General features: G+C 41.6%; 1 long non-coding RNA gene across 1 annotated transcript in view; it reads right to left on the bottom strand.

Moving 5' to 3' along the window:
• Positions 1 to 3629: 3629 nt before the first annotated feature.
• LOC115649704 overlaps positions 3630 to 19187 on the bottom strand; it is a 37682-nt gene continuing 22124 nt past the window's right edge. The window contains exons 2-5 of the long non-coding RNA XR_003999892.1: positions 7916 to 8006; positions 6623 to 6697; positions 5943 to 6069; positions 3630 to 3855 (exon numbers count right to left, since the gene is read on the bottom strand). This is a non-coding gene — a long non-coding RNA (uncharacterized LOC115649704). The remainder of the gene's footprint in view (positions 3856 to 5942; positions 6070 to 6622; positions 6698 to 7915; positions 8007 to 19187) is intronic.

Raw genomic sequence — 19187 nt, 5'->3', positions numbered from 1 at the left:
TTGCCAGTACAGATGCTTACTGGAACCTGACAACCAAAATCTCAGCCAAACCAAGCACAAAAATTGCAGGAGAAACATACAGCAAGAAAACCCAGCTGTTTCTTGAAATCTCTCTCACCCCAGAACACAAGAAAACCGAAAAAGCATTGAAAACTTTCAATACAATTTTCAGCAAGAAACGAGAGGTGACCAGAACCAGTAATCTGAACTTCAAAGTGTTTGGTGCCAAAGATTTTTTTTTTTGAATGCACCCCTTCCTCAAGGTGAATTTTGCAGCAGACTATGACCAGTATGCTAGAATGTTTCAACCATTTCCCACTAAAGAGGAAATTTCAAATCTGAAAGGGACTTTACTACTTACATGAACTTGCCTACCCCTGACAATGCGAAACTGGATGTGCTGGCTTTTTGGAACAGCCAGCAAGACACACTTCCCAACTTCAGCAAAGTGGCATGGTAAGCTCTGAGTGTACCCCCATTTCCCCCCCCCCGATCTATTGATGCAGAAGTGCATATTTTCAAAGTTGGACTACCTCCAAGACAGCAAGGGGCTTAACATGAATGAGGATTCTTTGAAGAAAATTATGTATATGTATGCAAACCAGGATTTCTGGAAAAACTACTAGCTCAGAGAGACAAAATATAACTTTGTACATTTAGATAAGTTTCAATTGTACTGTAGTAAAACATGTTTATTACAACAGATTTTTTTCTTTTTTCCCCCCTGATTTTTCCCATTCTTTTAATTTATTTTAAATCCAATTTCATCCGGGTTTAAATGTTTGAAAAATAAAGACTGAAAAATTCAGTGGTTTTGGGTTTTTTTTTTTACAAATAAAAACTGAAAAAAGACAGAACACTACTTACTCTCTAGTCATGTTGCTATAACAACTGTAAAATATGATTGATACAGCTCCATTCAATGTTTTAGGCAGACAGGGTTAGTGGTTAAACTACAAATATTCAACTTGAAAGACTATTCCCTTCATGGGGGAATATTTTACTAGCACATTCTAGGACAATACAAAAATCTATTGACCTTATACTTTGAATCTGGATTTGGGTCCATCTCTCAGCACTGAATTATCCCTGAGATAAAACGGCGATAGTGGTCCCTAACCTAACTGTGGCATTTCAGGCTTGTTTGTTGCCTTTTTCCTGAAGAAAGCCCATCACCACCACCCCACAAAATGCTACATCTATTCCAAAAATAATGACTAATCTATTATGGATCTGTTTAATCATGTTTCAGTTGACAGGACAATGGATCTTGTACTTAGCTCTATTTATGCAGTAAAAGACTAAGTGAGATTATTTGCAGATCTGAGGCAGAACAGTGAATTATTAGGACATAAAATAATGCTCCCAAAGGAGTTAATCAAAGACATTTTAGTGCTGATGAAATTGCTTTAGAGTGGTGTCTAAACCAAGGATGGTCTGTTTATAGTAATGATTATGGATCCAATTTTGTTTTCACTAACGTCAATGGTAAAATTTTCATGGAGGTCATGAGAACAGGACTGGATTGGTTTTTAGGTTCTTCAAGAGAGGTTCTTGCAAAATCATCAACTGTTCATTAACTGATAAGAAGAGCAATGTATGGAAAAGTTTCTCCAAGAAGGACAGAAATAGGTTTTAATTGGTTTGGTGCAAACCCCAAGTTGTCTTTATTCTTTCGCTGGGAGAAAATATCCCTAACATTTCTTGGTTGAATGACAATAAAGACAAGACCAGAACTCAGAAAGTCAATATAGTGTGAGACAGACCTGATCTATTTTTACCTTCACAAGACAATGCAAATTTGTGTATGAAGTTAGCTCATTTATGGTAGAATTTCAATTTATAGAAACAATCAGTTAGACAGGGCTGAATGATCCATACACCTTTGATCCAGTGCAGCTGGAAGAAGAATTGGAAACAGAAAAGTCCCGAGTGTACAGACAGAAGGAACACTGCATAATGGCAGGTGGAAACACTGAATTCAGCAAGTCTGGTCACTTTGGGGTAGAGTTTTTCCATGTGAGAGGATTTGGGAAAAAGAAACAGAGGGTTGCTCTGTGTTGACAGACAGGGGAAATAGAACCTATGGGTTCTGATCTCCAGTCCTCCAACCAGTATACCGAAAAGACATTTTCCCTGAGACTTGGGAACAGAAAGAAGAAAACCTGATCTCCAGTCCGCCACTTTAACCATTGAATTTGTTACCAGATTTGCCTGTTACTTTGGGGTATGCTCATTTATTCGGGTTACTCTTGGGGTGGGGGGGAGATTCTGTATTTCTATCAATGTACTGCTTGTGTCACTTGTGTTTTCATATGGAGCTCTACTTCTCTCTTCTGCACCCACCCACACACATCCACCCACCCACCCTAACAGAGCAAGTCTGAGTGGACCGGGTCAATCAGCACTGTCAAGCTGACCCCTTATATGTCTCTGCACTCACAGGGCTGGATGAAGCAGCACTTTCAAGCTGTCCCCCCCATATGCCCCTGGGCTCCATGGACTGGGTCAAGCAGCACTTTCAAGCTGCCACCCTTATGCATCCCAGATTTAGCACGTCCCTATCCCCACTGTCACATCACAAATATATTGGCAGTAACCTACTGGATGAGCAAACCCCACAGTATTTGGGGCGCCGCAGGGATCTTTAGCTTAGGTAAAAGAAGAGTTGCTGTAGAGTAAATGGGGGAAGCTAAAAACACAAGAGTAAAGTTCAGCAAGAGAGAGGGAAGCGAACAGCTTAACCATAAAAGTTGTTTATTGAATAATAGTGATCACTACACAAGAAGGCCTAAACCAACATAACATACGTTATTAAAGGTTAATATCTAAGGTAGAAAGGAAAACAAAAAGAGAAAGAGGAGGATCTCACCCACTCCATGAGGTTTGAACTGGTCAGAGTTCCCAGGTGATGCTGGTAGCTCATGGCCCTGAGTGCTGGAGACAGGCAGAGCCCCCAGCACGATCAGTCAGGAGAAGATGGAATCCCAGTGGAACTGGTGCATAGTTTGGATCTAAGCATCAGAACACTGACTGGAGGGTGAGTAGGGATTTTTGTAGAGAAAATACAATGGTTCAAGGGAGAACACTAGATTTGTTTATAGGTAAGCTGATAACTCAAGGGTTTTCTTTAGGTTAGACAATAGGAGCTGATCACTCTTGGCTATGGGTGGTGTTTTCTTCCAGGGAGCTCACAATGCAGCTAGGGTGTGTCAGTATTTTGGATATCAATCAAGGATTCATTACTAGAATTGGTCTGATAACTGCCGAGCTGGGTGTGGGCAGACGTAGGTTCATTAGCATCTGGAGCAGAGATTACCATGATGCAGTCCTTCCCTGCTTTTCCTGGTCCCAGAGTTCAGCGTGGTTCTCTGTTCTCCATTCTGTATGCAAACTGAGATGTCTTCCTGTCCCACCTTTCATGCAGATGAGGCTAGGGGAGTTGTCTCTGTTCTTCACTCTGTATGCTAATGGAGATGTCTTAATCTTGTCACCCTTGTCAGGAGGGGTCTAGGTGTGTCTCTCTACAAGTCTTTTCTCTGATGGGTTTTGGTTTAAGCAGAGGTTGGTGTGTGTGTGTGGGTATCTTTTATGAGTCAGACAGGCTGGATACTGCGCCCTGGTTCCCCAAGAACACAGAACTGACTGGTATCACCACTGGCAAACATTCCCTCAGAATGTCTGGCATATAGCCCAAGAGTTCTGACTCCACCCCACCACTCTAATCACTATACCAAGCTGGAATATACAGGAAGCCTGCCTGCATGTTGTGGTTTGCTGATTGCAAGCCTTATCTCACCATATATAGACATCCTCTCTGATCCACTTCTGTCTTCTCTATGCCATCCTCTTCACCTGCCAACAAGTGATTAGGGTAAGGTCTGAGAGCCCAAACTCTGTTCAGTATCAGCAGATCCCATATAATAGACTAAGAAACACAGAGGGTCAATTCAAAATGAAATAACATTCCTTGTCGGAAAAACTGTTTCCCTTCCAGAACCACCTGCCCTCCCAAACCTTTGCTGCTTCCCTGACAGTCTCTCTTACCCACAGGACCCAACCCGTCCAATGGTTTGCTGCTTAACTGCCCTGTCTCTCCACCCTATCTAGTATCCAGAGTCATTTCTAGAGATTCATCCCCCCCCACCCAATTGAATTGAATGGAGATATGCCAGTTTCTACCAGCTGAGCATGTAACCCATTTATCTTTTTAGGGGCCAGGGAGGAATCTATAAATTATGCCCTATCCGAATTAGTCTGTCTAAATGTGACAATAAAAATAAAGGGTCAGATCTTCCACTGGTATAATTTGGCATAGCTCCAGTGAGCTCAATGGAGCTGTGCTAGTTTATCTCTACAGAAAACTTGGTCCCAGATGCCTATTAAATTATGGCAAAAAAAAAACAAAAAAACAGGCTTTTCAAAGCTTTGAGAGCCTGGACTCATTTTAAATTGCATCTTTAGTGGCAGAGTGTTGTCATCAGAATCAGAAAAGGCAAAGGAGAATTAATCTTTGATTTATTAGATTAGAGAGAGTGCGCCATATATTTTGGTCTCTCAAGTTAATACTCTACAGAAACAAGTGGGCAAAGGTGCATCTTTTATTAAAAACATCGCACCAATGTGGGGTTTGATCTATTATTCAGCCAATGTTCATTTGAAGCAAATGGTCATTTTACATCAAAAGCTTTTTATTTTTTTTAAATGCTGCCACACAGGGGGCTCAGTTTCTCTTGGACAACATTCATGCAGAGGGAAGAGGAAAGCAGATTAACTAAAGCACTACTGTATTTACAATGCTTCGGGAATCTGAGCAGTGCTGCTCTTTGAGCATTCTGTGCTATGCAAAGAAGGATACCAGGACTTGATTTCAATGGATTTTTTCACATCGAGTTGCAAGGAAGTGATTTATGGTTCCTGCCCACTTTTGCAGCATAGAGTATTGTTGCTTGATGTGCACTCCAGCTAGTGAAGCCACAATACCCTTCCATCCCCATCTGCCTACTGACAAGAAGAATGGTAGAAACCCCACCGGTACATCTGCCTCTTCCTTTATCCAATGAGAAGAATGGAGCCACTGGAAGTAAACTGAGACATCGTTTCTGACCATGCAAAGAATAAGCAGGGGAAGCCAGAAACCAATGCAGATTTCACAAGCATTGAAAGGCTGCAGCAACACAAGCCTCTGGAGGGAACACAACACATGTGGACTTTAAACAAAACGGGGTGGTGATAGTCAAAGCTGGAAATCTGCACCTTGAAATTAAAAGGGGAGGAGTTATCCCAGTGCAGTGCCACTGATAATGCAGTCCATTAAAGAAGGCAATTTTATGTAAGAGGAGCTATAAACAATACCATCTTTCTTCTGTTAATGAGAAGGATGGCAACAGCAAGATATATACACAAGCGAAGAAAAGAAAGTGGAGGAAAGAAAATAGGTGGCAGCTTTTGGAACAATAGTTGCCAGTGATGGTACACGTAAAAAGCCTTTAAGTAGTGAGATAGCTGTAGGCCCAGCATGGCAGCCATTTTGGAGATTGATTCCTAAGCACTGTATACAGTACCAGGCTTGTTAAGAATTAGGTATTTAAGCATTTGCAACTTCTGCTTAAGTTAAATGTTCCCAGTAGAGCCTAGATGCACTAACTGCTAACTATCTTAGCAGTTGGTGCAATTTCTTGCCTCATCCTCCATATCACTGATGAAAGTTCTCTGATCATCTCCAAGGTTTGCCAATAACACAGAAAAAAAGAATTTATGATTTGATCCATAGCCCGTTGAAGTCAATAGAGAAACTCTCAGTGAATTCAGTGGCTACTGGATCAAGCCCTTTCAGACCAAATGGAACTTACTGGGAAATGGGGATGCAATTAAATCGCAGTGATAAGAGCAGGGACACAATAGTGTGTTGTGGGTATGTCACTGTAAAGGGGTTGACTCACCACTAGCACCTCCTTGTAGCCGGGCATGCTATAGCAGCTCTCTCCTCATTGGGTACCTCCTGCCAATGGTCTGTCTGCCTCTTCCTGTGATTTGGCCCTCTGGACAGGTCACTTTAAAATCTCCTCCCTGCCAGGGTAGTCAATGAACAGAAACAAGGGGAATTAACACAAATATACTGGGTTCACAGGTAACAGCGGGGAACAGGTCCATCTCAAGATCTATCAGTATCTGGCTCTCCTTTTCTTCAGGGCAGAGGCAGAAGTTGGCTGGGAAGCTCCCACCTTTAACCAGCCCTCTCTTCAGGAGCTGAGCACTAAAGATCTGTGCTCTTCCCTGGCCTACGTCGACAGAGCTGGGGTTCTCCTTCTTAAGCTCTTTCCCCCAATCCTGACATTTCTCACAGGAGCGTTGGGGCAGAACCAACTGAACCCCCATTAGCTCATTAACACCATGTTGTCCAGGGTGCAGTTTGTATATCCCATCCCAGTTTTCCGGTAACCAATACTGCAGGGAATTTCTGCTCACTTACAACATTACTATGCACCTTCCTTCAGGCTAGACAATGATGCCAATCTGAGTTTCTCATTCATTTTCTAGCTTACTCACACTTTATTTTATTAGATGATTCACAAACAGGAATTTTAGGCTTAAGTGAAGCAAAGGTCCATTTACATCTTACCTGCTGCTTCCTGCAGGGGACACCTACATATTGTACTTTCAGGTGATATATCCAGAAAGGCAAAGATGACAAAAACTGCAAAACAAATCATGAATAAGAAAAGAGTCCCAAGACACAAGCAGCTCCCCTCAAGCAAATTCCAAATGACACTACAGTGAACTGTGCCCAAAGAATCCCACAGAAAACAAAGGGCTTATTGCTTTGCTGACTTGTCATGCTTTGCATAAACCTTAGGGCTTTGGGGGGAGGAGGGAGACAGTCTCAATATTTGTCAAGAGAAATCTAAAATGCATTTCCTTCTCATCGTTGCTTTGCTGTCTCAGTTTCCTTTTTCAACTGAGTGTGCTATTCCTTATTTTGCCTCCCTTGAAACTATAGATTTGATTTAAAACTAGAGAGAGGTCAAAATTAGGGAGGAAAAATTATGTCATTGATAAGGCATGAACTTAGGTTTCAAGAGCTCTGGGTTCAAGTCCTCAGTCTACCACAAAGTTTCTCTGTAGCATTGGCTCAGAGATTTCCAGTCTTCTGTAACGTGAGGATACTACTACTTCCTTTTTCGGTCTTGATTGTTTGAATTGTAAGCTCTTCAGGGAAGCAATTGCCTTATGATGTGTACAGATAGTGCTTGGCACCTTAGATACTCTAGGCATTACTAGAATACAAATAATAAATAAAATAGTGCTAATAACTAGGGGGGGTTTCCCCAGAGACCACTCTGAACTTTGGGGAGTGGTTGGATAAAACAGGATCTGGATCTAAACTTATGCTGCATTTGCCCATCTCTAAAAGTTGAATTTAATTATGTTCTAGAAAGTACCTGTCCCCTTTTTCCATCATTGTTCCCACTAGGTTAGCCAGTTGTGTTTGCCATCTTTACTCTCTGGTTCTTAGCTCTGGCCACTCACATGGTCCAGGGAACCTTCAATAATACAGTGTTTGTTCTGCTTCTTTGCTCTCTCCACCTTTATGTCACATCTGCCTTTCAAATCATTATGGCATTGGATATCACAGGGAAAGAGGAGGGGCTCTACCTGCTCTTCGGTTTTACAGATGCAAGAGGCAACTTCCTTTCCATTACTGCATGGATAGAGTGGTGTCTCAAATTATTCTTATCCTAGTCCTCATCCTGGCCCATGCTGTGTCCTTGAAACGGGTGTCTCTCTCTTCTCCAATCCAGCAGAGGGTGGGAGGGGAAAGAGCAGTGGAATGAATGCAGATTTGGGAAGGTTATGCCTGATATCTGCAAAGATTTGGTACTTAGAGGCAACAAATGAATCTGAATTAACTTACTTCGGACCTTTCATAGCATCAGCATCCTGGAGTTTTCATCATGACGACACCACTGAATACATTCTACAGGTATCAGCATTTCAAGTCCAAGCTGGGGAAAATCAGTTGCAGATTTTGATGCATAGAAAGATAAGCAGAGGGAGGGGATTAGCACTATTAGACCTTCCTCAGAACATACTTTACACAGGCGGTAATGTTACAACTCAAAATCCTCTTCCCATCTTCTTTGTATAGTGTGCAGGAGTGGCTGTATGGACTGAGCATGATTTTCTGCACTTTGAGTTTAGTGTAGGATCTGTGGAGATGTCAACTGGTCAAACAATGGTTGAATTATTCCCTACTCCCCAGACAATTTTGATAAAAACAAAATAATTTTAGTCTAGATTTTCCATGAAAATTTTTGATTTGAATGGAAATTAAAAAAGAATATATCAAAAAAATTCAATTTGGAAATGCTGCTGTGGTGGCTCATGGGAACAGAAGTTCAGGTGCCTCATGTTCCCATACTTCTCTACAGGCCAGCCCCTGGGTCTTACATCTTCTATGATGCTCTACAGTCCCCCCACACTGAAGTCTCTAGCCACAGGGCATCCTGGGAGATGTAGTTCAGCCAGGAGCCTAGCCCATAGAAGCAGAGGTGACGCATGGGAGGGCATGGAGGATGAAGTTCTCCCCACCCCCAGATTGGACTGCCAGGGGTGGGGAGGGAGAGAGGTTCTGCCTTCCTCTCCCTATGCCTCTCCCCCAGCATGTTCGGCCGCTCTCCCTGGCAGTCGGGCAAGGAGTGGGACAGAACCACTTCTGCCTGAGAGAGCTATTGCAGGGTGACAATATCTCCCCATTATACCCAGGGAGTAACAGATATTCTTAGTATGATCACATACTTTGTCATGTCATATTTCTTTGCATTGCAGGTAAACTGAATTAAGGTATGAGGCAATTTTAAGTACTACAGAGTCTTGGGATGTGTGGGTGTCTCAGAACGAAGTGGTGCAAGGTTTAACAGAATGCTGTAGTTAGAAGTACATCATTGGGGAAATTATGTAAATTGTGTACATGAACTTGCAGACACCCTTCCTGCCAGCTACTCCAATGATCATTTCAAACACTTTTTAATAAATTATCTGGGTAAATTTAGAATAGATTATTCAAAAGTCATTGAAACATGCAGTTGTTACAAGAATGAGGAGTTTTGTGTGGTTGCTGGTGACAGAGACAAACATCTACAAGATCTCTATCAAGCATTCTTAAAACTACAATACCTACCTGCTAAAGTGAAGAAACAGATTGACAGAGCCAGAAGAATACCCAGAAGTCATCTACTCCAGGACAGGCCCAACAAAGAAAATAACAGAACACCACTAGCCATCACCTTCAGCCCCCCAACTAAAACCTCTCCAGCGCATCATCAAGGATCTACAACCTATCCTGAAGGACGATCCCTCACTCTCACAGATCTTGAAAGACAGGCCAGTCCTCGCTTACAGACAGCTTCCCAACCTGAAGCAAATACTCGCCAGCAAATACACAACAAAAACACCAACCCAGGAACCTATTTTTGCAACAAAGCCCGTTGCCAACTCTGTCCACATATCTATTCAAGGGACACCATCACAGGACCTAACCACATCAGCCACACCATCAAGGGCTCATTCACCTGCACATCTACCAATGTGATATATGCCATCATGTGCCAGCAATGCCCCTCTGCCATGTACATTGGCCAAACCAGACAGTCTCTGCACAAAAGAATAAATGGACACAAATCTGACATCAAGAATTATAACATTCAAAAACCAGTCGGAGAACACTTCAACCTACCTGGACACTCAATTACAGACCTAAATGTCACAATTCTTCAACCAAAAAATCTTCAAAAACAGACTCCAATGAGAAACTGCAGAACTGGAATTAAGTTGCAAACTAGACACCATTATATTAGGCTTGAATAAAGACTGGGAGTGGGTGGGTCATCACACAAACTAAAAACTATTTCCCCATGTTAATTTTCCCCCTACTGTTACTCACACCTTCTTCTCAACTGTTTGAAACGGGCCATCCTGATTATCACTACAAGTTTTTTTTCTCCTGCTGATAATAGCCCACCTTAATTGATTAGTCTTGTTGGCGTTGGTATGGCAACCCTCATTTTTTCATATTCTCTGTGTGTGTGTTTGTATATATTGTATTTTCCTACTGTATTTTCCACTGCATGCATCTGATGAAGTGGGTTTTAGCCCATGAAAGCTTATGCCCAAATAAATTTGTTAGTCTCTACGGTGCCTCCTCATTCTTTTTCCTGATAGACTATCACAGCTATCACTCTGAAACATGAAGTTGCTATAGTACATCGTTTGCAATGCTGTTCCCCTCCACCCACAATGACTACCACCACACACACTTTAGTTTGCTTCATTAATGAGTTCAAACTGTGCTGAACAGGCTTTGGGGTATTTCAAAAACAAAACAGGCATTTAAAGGAACTCTACATATAATTATCAGCTGGTTCAATACTGCAAAAGCATTTCCACAAGGATTTGCTTGGATCTAAAGGTGAATTTGTATTGCTTTTTTTCCACCCCCCCCTTTTGGGCTGGCTTTCTGTGGATGTTTCAGGGCCCAGGTTTTTAGATGAATGCAGTTGGAAAGCTAGTTTTCAGCTTGCAGACTCAAGTTGTCCCAGATGATGAAGCATTCATATCACAAGGAGTATATTCCACAGGGGATAGAGTACTGGCTAGTACAGCAGGGGACAGAGTCCCAAAACACCTTCTCAGAGCCCTGGGCCTAAAAGCTATTCATTTGCATCAGGGTTTGCAGGTTCTCACCCCTTCTATTGTGAGCTTATTCATTAGTTTGTTTCTAGTTAGGAACAAAGGACTGGCACAGTCCGGTCCCCTGCTCTCCCTGGCAACTCCGTCCTCTTTCTAATCCCATTTGATATTGATGTTCTTCCAGAGACACAACTAAGCCTATGAAGCTTTAAAACCAGCGAGGGCTAATTTTGTTCTCATGACTATTTTAATAAAAGCACTGACATGCTTGCTACTGGTAATTATTTAGAAACTGCCTCAGTCTCCAGGGTAATGGCTCATAATTTATTAATTACTGCAGGAGATTTTTTTATATTTTCAGTTGTCAATAACAAAAAGGGCTTGTGTGGCCGAGACTAAAGAATCCCATGTGAAGTTTGTTGTCTTATAATGTATCATAAATTTTAGAAAAGCAGCTAAAAAAGCCAGAGTAAAACTTGTGTAGATGGTTTCTTCCCATATTTATGCCTTCTGAATTCCCAGAAGCAACCCGCACACCCCACTGGCAGGGGCCCGGGGATCTCCGCACACTAGTGCCCACAGGCACTGCCCCCGCAGTGCCCATTGGCTTCAGTTCCAATGGCAGAGTTGGCATTTGGGGTGGGGCAATGCACGAAGACACACCCTCAGGAACTGCAGGGACGTGCCAACTGCTTCTGGGAGTGGCATGCTATGCGGAGTGAGGGCAGGCAGGAAGCTGCTTTAGCCCCACTGCCATGCCAGTGCTGGTGGTGGTGATGGGAGGCTTAGGTCCTTTTAAAGCACCCGGGGGTGGCAGGCAGGGCTGGGAGATGCTGAGGGTGAGGCAGGCAGGGCTGGAGGAGAGACCCAGCCCCGAACATTGGCGGAGCCGGGCCGCCATGCTCTGTATATTCCTGGAGCACAGACACCACGGGCTCATACAACTTGCTGCCACTGCATTAACTCATCAGATAGTCCCACTCATTTAAATGAATGAGACAACTTACAGAGTGAGATATTAGTCATCAGACTTGATCCACTGTCCATTGAAATAAATAGGAATCCTAGCGGCAGTCAAAAAAGTAAACAGAATGTTGGGAATCATTACAAAAGGGATAGAAAACAAGACAGAAAATATCATATTGCCTCTATATAAATGCATGATACTCCCGCATCTTAAATACTGTGTGCAGAGCTGGTTGTCCAATATATATATATATATAGGAATCAGAAGAGGTACAGAAAAAGGCAACCAAAAGGATTAGGAGTATGGAACAGTTTCCATATGAGGAGAGACTAATAAGACTAGGACTTTTCATTTTCAGAAGAGATGACTAACAGAGGATAGAGTAGAAGTTTATAAAATCATGACTGGTGTGGAGAAAATAAATAAGTTTTATTTACTCCTTCTCATAACACTAAAACTAGCAGTCACCAAACAAAATTAATAGGCAGCAGGTTTAAAACAAACAAAAGGAAGTATTCCTTCACACAACACACAGTCAATCTGTGGAACTCTTTGCCAGAGGATGTTGTGAAGGTCAAGACTATAATAAGGTTCAAAAAAGAACTAGATAAGTTCCTGGAGGACAGGTCCATCAATGGCTATTAGTCAGGATCAGCAGGGATGCAAAACCATGCTCTGAAGTGTCCCCAGCCTCTGTTTACCAGAAGCTGGGAATGGGAGACAAGGAATGGATCACTTGATTTTTCCCTACTCTGTTCATTTCCTCTGAAGCATCTGGCAATTGGCCACAGTCGGCAAACAGTATACTGGGCTAGATGGATCTTTGGTCTGACCCAGTATGGGCATTCTTATGTTCTATTGACTTCAATAGGCTTTCAGTCAGGTCAGTTGAGATCAAGGCTGGCAGAATCAGGCCACTGAATAAATGATTTCCTCATATTATATCATCCCAGTATGTGATTAGCTTGGTTGTACATTGAAGAGTATTAGAAAATATAATCAAGAAGGAGGGGACAAATCTCTTGGGTGTGGGTCACTAGGCTTATTAAAATCACCAAATGCAAAATGTGACAAGCTTTTCCTCCTCTCTGCATAGGAAATTTTATCTTTTTAAAAAAATAAATGCAATTTCCAATATAAATGAAATCCTCCTTTTTATTTTAGAGAAAATGAATTGTAAAAATAGATACAGAAGCCAATTTGTCTTCCTGTCAAAAGGGCAGGTATTTGTGCCTGAATCATCCTTCCCATAATAATTAAAAGTTTCATAGGCCACAAAGGCACTGTAAAAGAGTTAAATTGATTTCTAAGAGACAAGCTTCATTTACACAAACCAAGGATTCACAAGAAGACCCCAATTTTCTTTATACAGCTTATTTGACAGCAATCTTCTTTTTCCGCCAGCAATTATTCAGTTCCATATTTCAGATATATACCTTATCATGTATTCTTTCCTTAGTGACCCTATAACTTATATTTTCCCGTCTTGCCCATTTACATTTTCCATTCTATTTTCTGTAAGTTCTTTTACTATCCACAGAGTATCAGAGGGGTAGCCATGTTAGTCTGGATCTGTAAAAGCAGCAAAGAGTCTGTGGCACCTTATAGACTAACAGACATATTAGTTAGTCTATGAGGTGCCACAGGACTCTTTGCTGCTTATCCAAAAAGTGTTACCTCCAGAGAGCCTCCCTCTATGAAACCTTTGTAGAAAACACCCATTGACATCACTAAACTATCTAATAGTCCAGGTGGATCCTCTTGATTACCAGACTGCCTTAATGAAGGCTAAACCAGTCAAATGATGAAGCATTAAGATAATGATCCAACGAACTCCAATGTAACTCGTGTGTAAATCTACGGGAGCCCATACCTCTGCATATAAAATATTACACATTCATATTAGGAAAATGGAGCCCAATTTATCAAATGGAAAACCAAACACTTGCATTACCATTGTGATGTTATACCTCTGATGTTTTATCCATACATAGGAAGGCATTCCTTGTACATTTGATTACTGTCAGAGGGTAGCTGGGCCTGTGAAGGGGCAGGGACTCAGCCTACCTCTGACAGGCTGCACAAGGTGGAATTGAGGCAACTGATGTTCATCCAGGAACAGGTAAGTCACTATGTCATTTAACTGGAAGGGAGATCTGGTGGACAGAGAGCAATCAATGGGACACAATCATTCCAGCGTACAAAATATATCGGAAGGACAGAACAGGTCGTGCAGGGGAGGGAGTGGCACTATATGTGAAAGAAAATGTAGATTCAAATGAAGTAAAAATCTGAAGCGAATCCACATGTTCCATAGAGTCTCTATGGATAGAAATTTCATGCTCTAATAAAAATATAACATTAGGGATCTATTATCGACCACCTGACCAGGACAGTAATAGTGATGATGAAATGCTAAGAGAAATTAGAGAGGCTATCAAACTTAAGAACCCAATAATAGTGGGGGATTTCAATTATCCCCATATTGACTGGGAACATTTGACTTCAAGACAAAATGCAGAGATAAAATTTCTTGATACTTTAAATGACTGCTTCATGGAGCAGCTGGTACGGGAACCCACAAGGGGAGAGGTAACTCTAGATTTAATCCTGAGTGGAGCACAGGAGCTGGTCCAAGAGGTAACTATAGCAAGACCGCTTGGAAATAGTGACCATAATACAATAGCATTCAACATCCCTGTAGTGGGAAGAACATCTCAACAGCCCAACACTGTGGCATTTAATTTCAAAAGGGGGAACTATGCAAAAATGAGGGGGTTAGTTAAACAGAAATTAAAAGGTATGACTAAAGTGAAATCCCTGCAAGCTGCATGGGCCCTTTTTAAAGACACCATAATAGAGGCCCAACTTCAATGTATACCCCAAATTAAGAAACACAGTAAAAGAACAAAAAAAGAGCCACCATGGCTTAACAACCATGTAAAAGAAGCAGTCAGATATAAGAAGACTTCCTTTAAAAAGTGGAAGTCAAATCCTAGTGAGGCAAATAAAAAGGAGCATACACTGCCAAATTAAGTGCAAGAATATAACAAGAAAAGCCAAAGAGGAGTTTGAAGAAAGGCTAGCCAAAAACTCCAAAGGTAATAAAATGTTTTTTAAGTGCATCAGAAGCAGAAAGCCTGTTAAACAACCAGTAGGGCCCCTTGATGGTCGAGATACAAAAGGAGCGCTTAGAGATGATAAAGTCATTGTGGAGAAACTAAATGGATTCTTTGCTTTAGTATTCATGGCTGAGGATGTTAGGGAGATTCCCAAACCTGAGCTGGCTTTTGCAGGTGACAAATCTGAGGAACTGTCACAGATTAAAGTGTCACTAGAGGAGGTTTTGGAATTAATTGATAAACTCAACATTAACAAGTCACCAGGACCAGATGGCATTCACCCAAGAGTTCTGAAATGTGAAGTTGCAGAACTATTAACTAAGATTTGTAACCTGTCCTTTAAATTGGCTTCGGTACCCAATGACTGGAAGTTAGCTAATGTAAAGCCAATATTTAAAAAGGGCTCTAGAGGTGATCCCGGCAATTACAGACCGGTAACTAACGTCAGTACCAGGCAAATTAGTCGAAACAATAGTTAAGAATAAAATTGTCAGACACACAGAAAAACATAAACTGTTTAGCAATAGTCAACATGGTTTCTGTAAAGGGAAATTGTGTCTTACTAATCTATTAGAGTTCTTTGAAGGGGTCAACAAACATGTGGACGAGGGGGATCCAGTGGACATAGTATACTTAGATTTCCAGAAAGCCTTTCCCAAGTCCCTCACCAAAGGCTGTTATGTAAATTAAGCTATCATGAGATAAAAGGGAAGGTTCTTTCATGGATTGAGAACTGGTTAAAAGACAGAGAACAAAGGGTAGGAATTAATGGTAAATTCTCAGAATGGAAAGGGGTAACTAGTGGTGTTCCCCAGGGTCAGTCCTAGGACCAATCCTATTTAATTTATTCATAAATGATCTGGAGAAAAGGGTAAACAGTGAGGTGGCAAAGTTTGCAGATGATACTAAACTGTTCAAGATAGTTAAGACCAAAGCAGACTGTGAAGAACTTCAAAAAGATCTCACAAAACTAAGTGATTGGGCAACAAAATGGCAAATGAAATTTAATATGGATAAATGTAAAGTAATGCACATTGGAAAAAATAACCCCAACTATACATACAATATGATGGGGGCTAATTTAGCTACAACGAATCAGGAAAAAGATCTTGGAGTCATCATGGACAGTTCTCTGAAGATGTCCACGAAGTGTGCAGAGGTGGTCAAAAAAGCAAACAGGATGTTAGGAATCATTAAAAAGGGGATAGAGAATAAGACTGAGAATATATTATTGTCCTTATATAAATCCATGGTATGCCTACATCTCGAATACTGTGTACAGATGTGGTCTCCGCACCTCAAAAAAGATATGCTGGCACTAGAAGAGGTTCAGAAAAGGGCAACTAAAATGATTAGAGGTTTGGAGAGGATCCCATATGAGGAAAGATTAAAGAGGCTAGGATTCTTCAGCTTGGAGAAGAGGAGACTAAGGGGGGATATGATAGAAGTATACAAAATCATGAGTGATGTGGAGAAAGTGGATAAGGAAAAATTTACATAACCCCATAATACAAGAACTAGGGGTCACCAAATGAAATTAATAGGTAGCAGGTTTAAAACAAATAAAAGGAAGTTCTTCTTCACGCAGCTCACAGTCAACTTGTGGAACTCCTTACCTGAGGAGGTTGTGAAGGCTAGGACTATAACATACTATAATACACACGACTGGAATGTTGGTGTGGATGGGTATAATTTGCTTAGGAAGGATAGACGGGAAAAAGGGAGGAGGTGTTGCCTTATATATTAAAAATGTACACACTTGGACTGAGGTGGAGATGGACATAGGAGACGGAAGGGTGGAGAGTCTCTGGGTTAGGCTAAAAGGGGTAAAAAACACAGGTGATGTCGTGCTGGGAGTCTACTACAGGCCACCTAATCAGGCGGAAGAGGTGGATGAGGCTTTTTTCAAACAACTAACAAAATCATCCAAAGCCCAAGATTTGGTGGTGATGGGGGACTTCAACTATCCAGATATATGTTGGGAAAATAACACCGCGGGGCACAGACTATCCAATAAGTTCCTGGACTGCATTGCAGACAACTTTTTATTTCAGAAAGTTGAAAAAGCTACTAGGGGGGAAGCTGTTCTAGACTTGATTTTAACCAATAGGGAGGAACTTGTTGAGAATTTGAAAGTAGAAGGAAGCTTGGGTGAAAGTGATCATGAAATCATAGAATTTGCAATTCTAAGGAAAGGTAGAAGGGAGTACAGCAGAATAGAGACAATGGATTTCAGGAAGGCGGATTTTGGTAAGCTCAGAGAGCTAATAGGCAAGGTGCCATGGGAATTAAGACTGAGGGGAAAAACAACTGAAGAAAGTTGGCAGTTTTTCAAAGGGACGCTATTAAGGGCCCAAAAGCAAGTTATTCCGATGGTTAGGAAAGATAGAAAATGTGGCAAAAGACCACCTTGGCTTACCCTTGAGATCTTGCGTGACCTACAAAATAAAAAAGCGTCATATAAAAAATGGAAACTAGGTCAGATCGCGAAGGATGAATATAGGCAAATAACACAGAAATGCAGAGGCAAGATTAGACAAGCAAAGGCACAAAATGAACTCAAACTAGCTATGGGAATAAAGGGAAACAAGAAGACTTTTTATCAATACATTAGAAGCAAGAGGAAGACTAAGGACAGGGTAGGCCCACTGCTCGATGAGGAGGGGGTAACAGTAACGGGAGACTTGGAAATGGCAGAGATGCTTAATGACTTCTTTGTTTCGGTCTTCACTGAGAAGTCTGAAGGAATGTCTAGTATAGTGAATGCTTACAGGAAGAGGGTAGGTTTAGAAGAGAAAATAAGGAAAGAGCAAGTAAAAAATCACTTAGAAAAGTTAGATGCCTGCAAGTCACCAGGGCCTGATGCAATGCATCCTAGAATACTCAAGGAGTTAATGGAAGAGGTATCTGAGCCTCTAGCTATTATCTTTGGGAAATCATGGGAGACGGGGGAGATTCCAGAAGACTGGAAGGGGGCAAATATAGTGCCCATCTATAAAAAGGGAAATAAAAACAACCCAGGAAACTACAGACCAGTTAGTTTAACTTCTGTGCCAGGGAAGATAATGGAGCAGGTAATCAAAGAAATCATCTGCAAACACTTGGAAGGTGGTAAGGTGATAGGGAATAGCCAGCATGGATTTGTAAAGAACAAATCGTGTCAAACTAATCTGATAGCGTTCTTTGATAGGATAACGAGCCTTGTGGATAAGGGAGAAGCGGTGGATGTGATATACCTAGACTTTAGTAAGGCATTTGATACGGTCTCGCATGATATTCTTATAGATAAGCTAGGAAAGTACAATTTGGATGGGGCTACTATAAGGTGGGTGCATAACTGGCTGGATAACCGTACTCAGAGAGTAGTTGTTAATGGCTCCCAATCCTGCTGGAAAGGTATAACAAGTGGGGTTCCGCAGGGGTCTGTTTTGGGACCGGTTCTGTTCAATATCTTCATCAACGATTTAGATGTTGGCATAGAAAGTACGCTTATTAAGTTTGCGGACGATACCAAACTGGGAGGGATTGCAACTGCTTTGGAGGACAGGGTGAAAATTCAAAACGATCTGGACAAATTGGAGAAATGGTCTGAGGTAAACAGGATGAAGTTCAATAAAGATAAATGCAAAGTGCTCCACTTAGGAAGGAACAATCAGTTTCACACATACAGAATGGGAAGAGACTGTCTAGGAAGGAGTATGGCAGAAAGAGATCTAGGGGTCATAGTGGACCACAAGCTTAATATGAGTCAACAGTGTGATACTGTTGCAAAAAAAGCAAACGTGATTCTGGGATGCATTAACAGGTGTGTTGTAAACAAGACACGAGAAGTCATTCTTCCGCTTTACTCTGCGCTGGTTAGGCCTCAACTGGAGTATTGTGTCCAGTTCTGGGCACCGCATTTCAAGAAAGATGTGGAGAAATTGGAGAGGGTCCAGAGAAGAGCAACAAGAATGATTAAAGGTCTTGAGAACATGACCTCTGAAGGAAGGCTGAAGGAATTGGGTTTGTTTAGTTTGGAAAAGAGAAGACTGAGAGAGGACCTGATAGCAGTTTTCAGGTATCTAAAAGGGTGTCATCAGGAGGAGGGAGAAAACTTGTTCACCTTAGCCTCCAATGATAGAACAAGAAGCAATGGGCTTAAACTGCAGCAAGGGAGATTTAGGTTGGACATTAGGAAAAAGTTCTTAACTGTCAGGGTAGTTAAACACTGGAACAGATTGCCTAGGGAAGTTGTGGAATCTCCATCGCTGGAGATATTTAAGAGTAGATTAGATAAATGTCTATCAGGGATGGTCTAGACAGTCCCCATGAGGGCAGGGGACTGGACTCGATGACCTCTTGAGGTCCCTTCCAGTCCTAGAGTCTATGAGGCTATGAGCGTTTAAAAGAGAACTGGATAAATTCAT

This window comes from Gopherus evgoodei, chromosome 4 (assembly GCF_007399415.2).
Source record: "Gopherus evgoodei ecotype Sinaloan lineage chromosome 4, rGopEvg1_v1.p, whole genome shotgun sequence".
Classification (NCBI taxonomy): domain Eukaryota; kingdom Metazoa; phylum Chordata; order Testudines; family Testudinidae; genus Gopherus; species Gopherus evgoodei.
The sequence above is the reverse complement of the archived record's forward strand: the minus strand, read 5'-3'. Positions and strand labels throughout refer to the sequence as shown.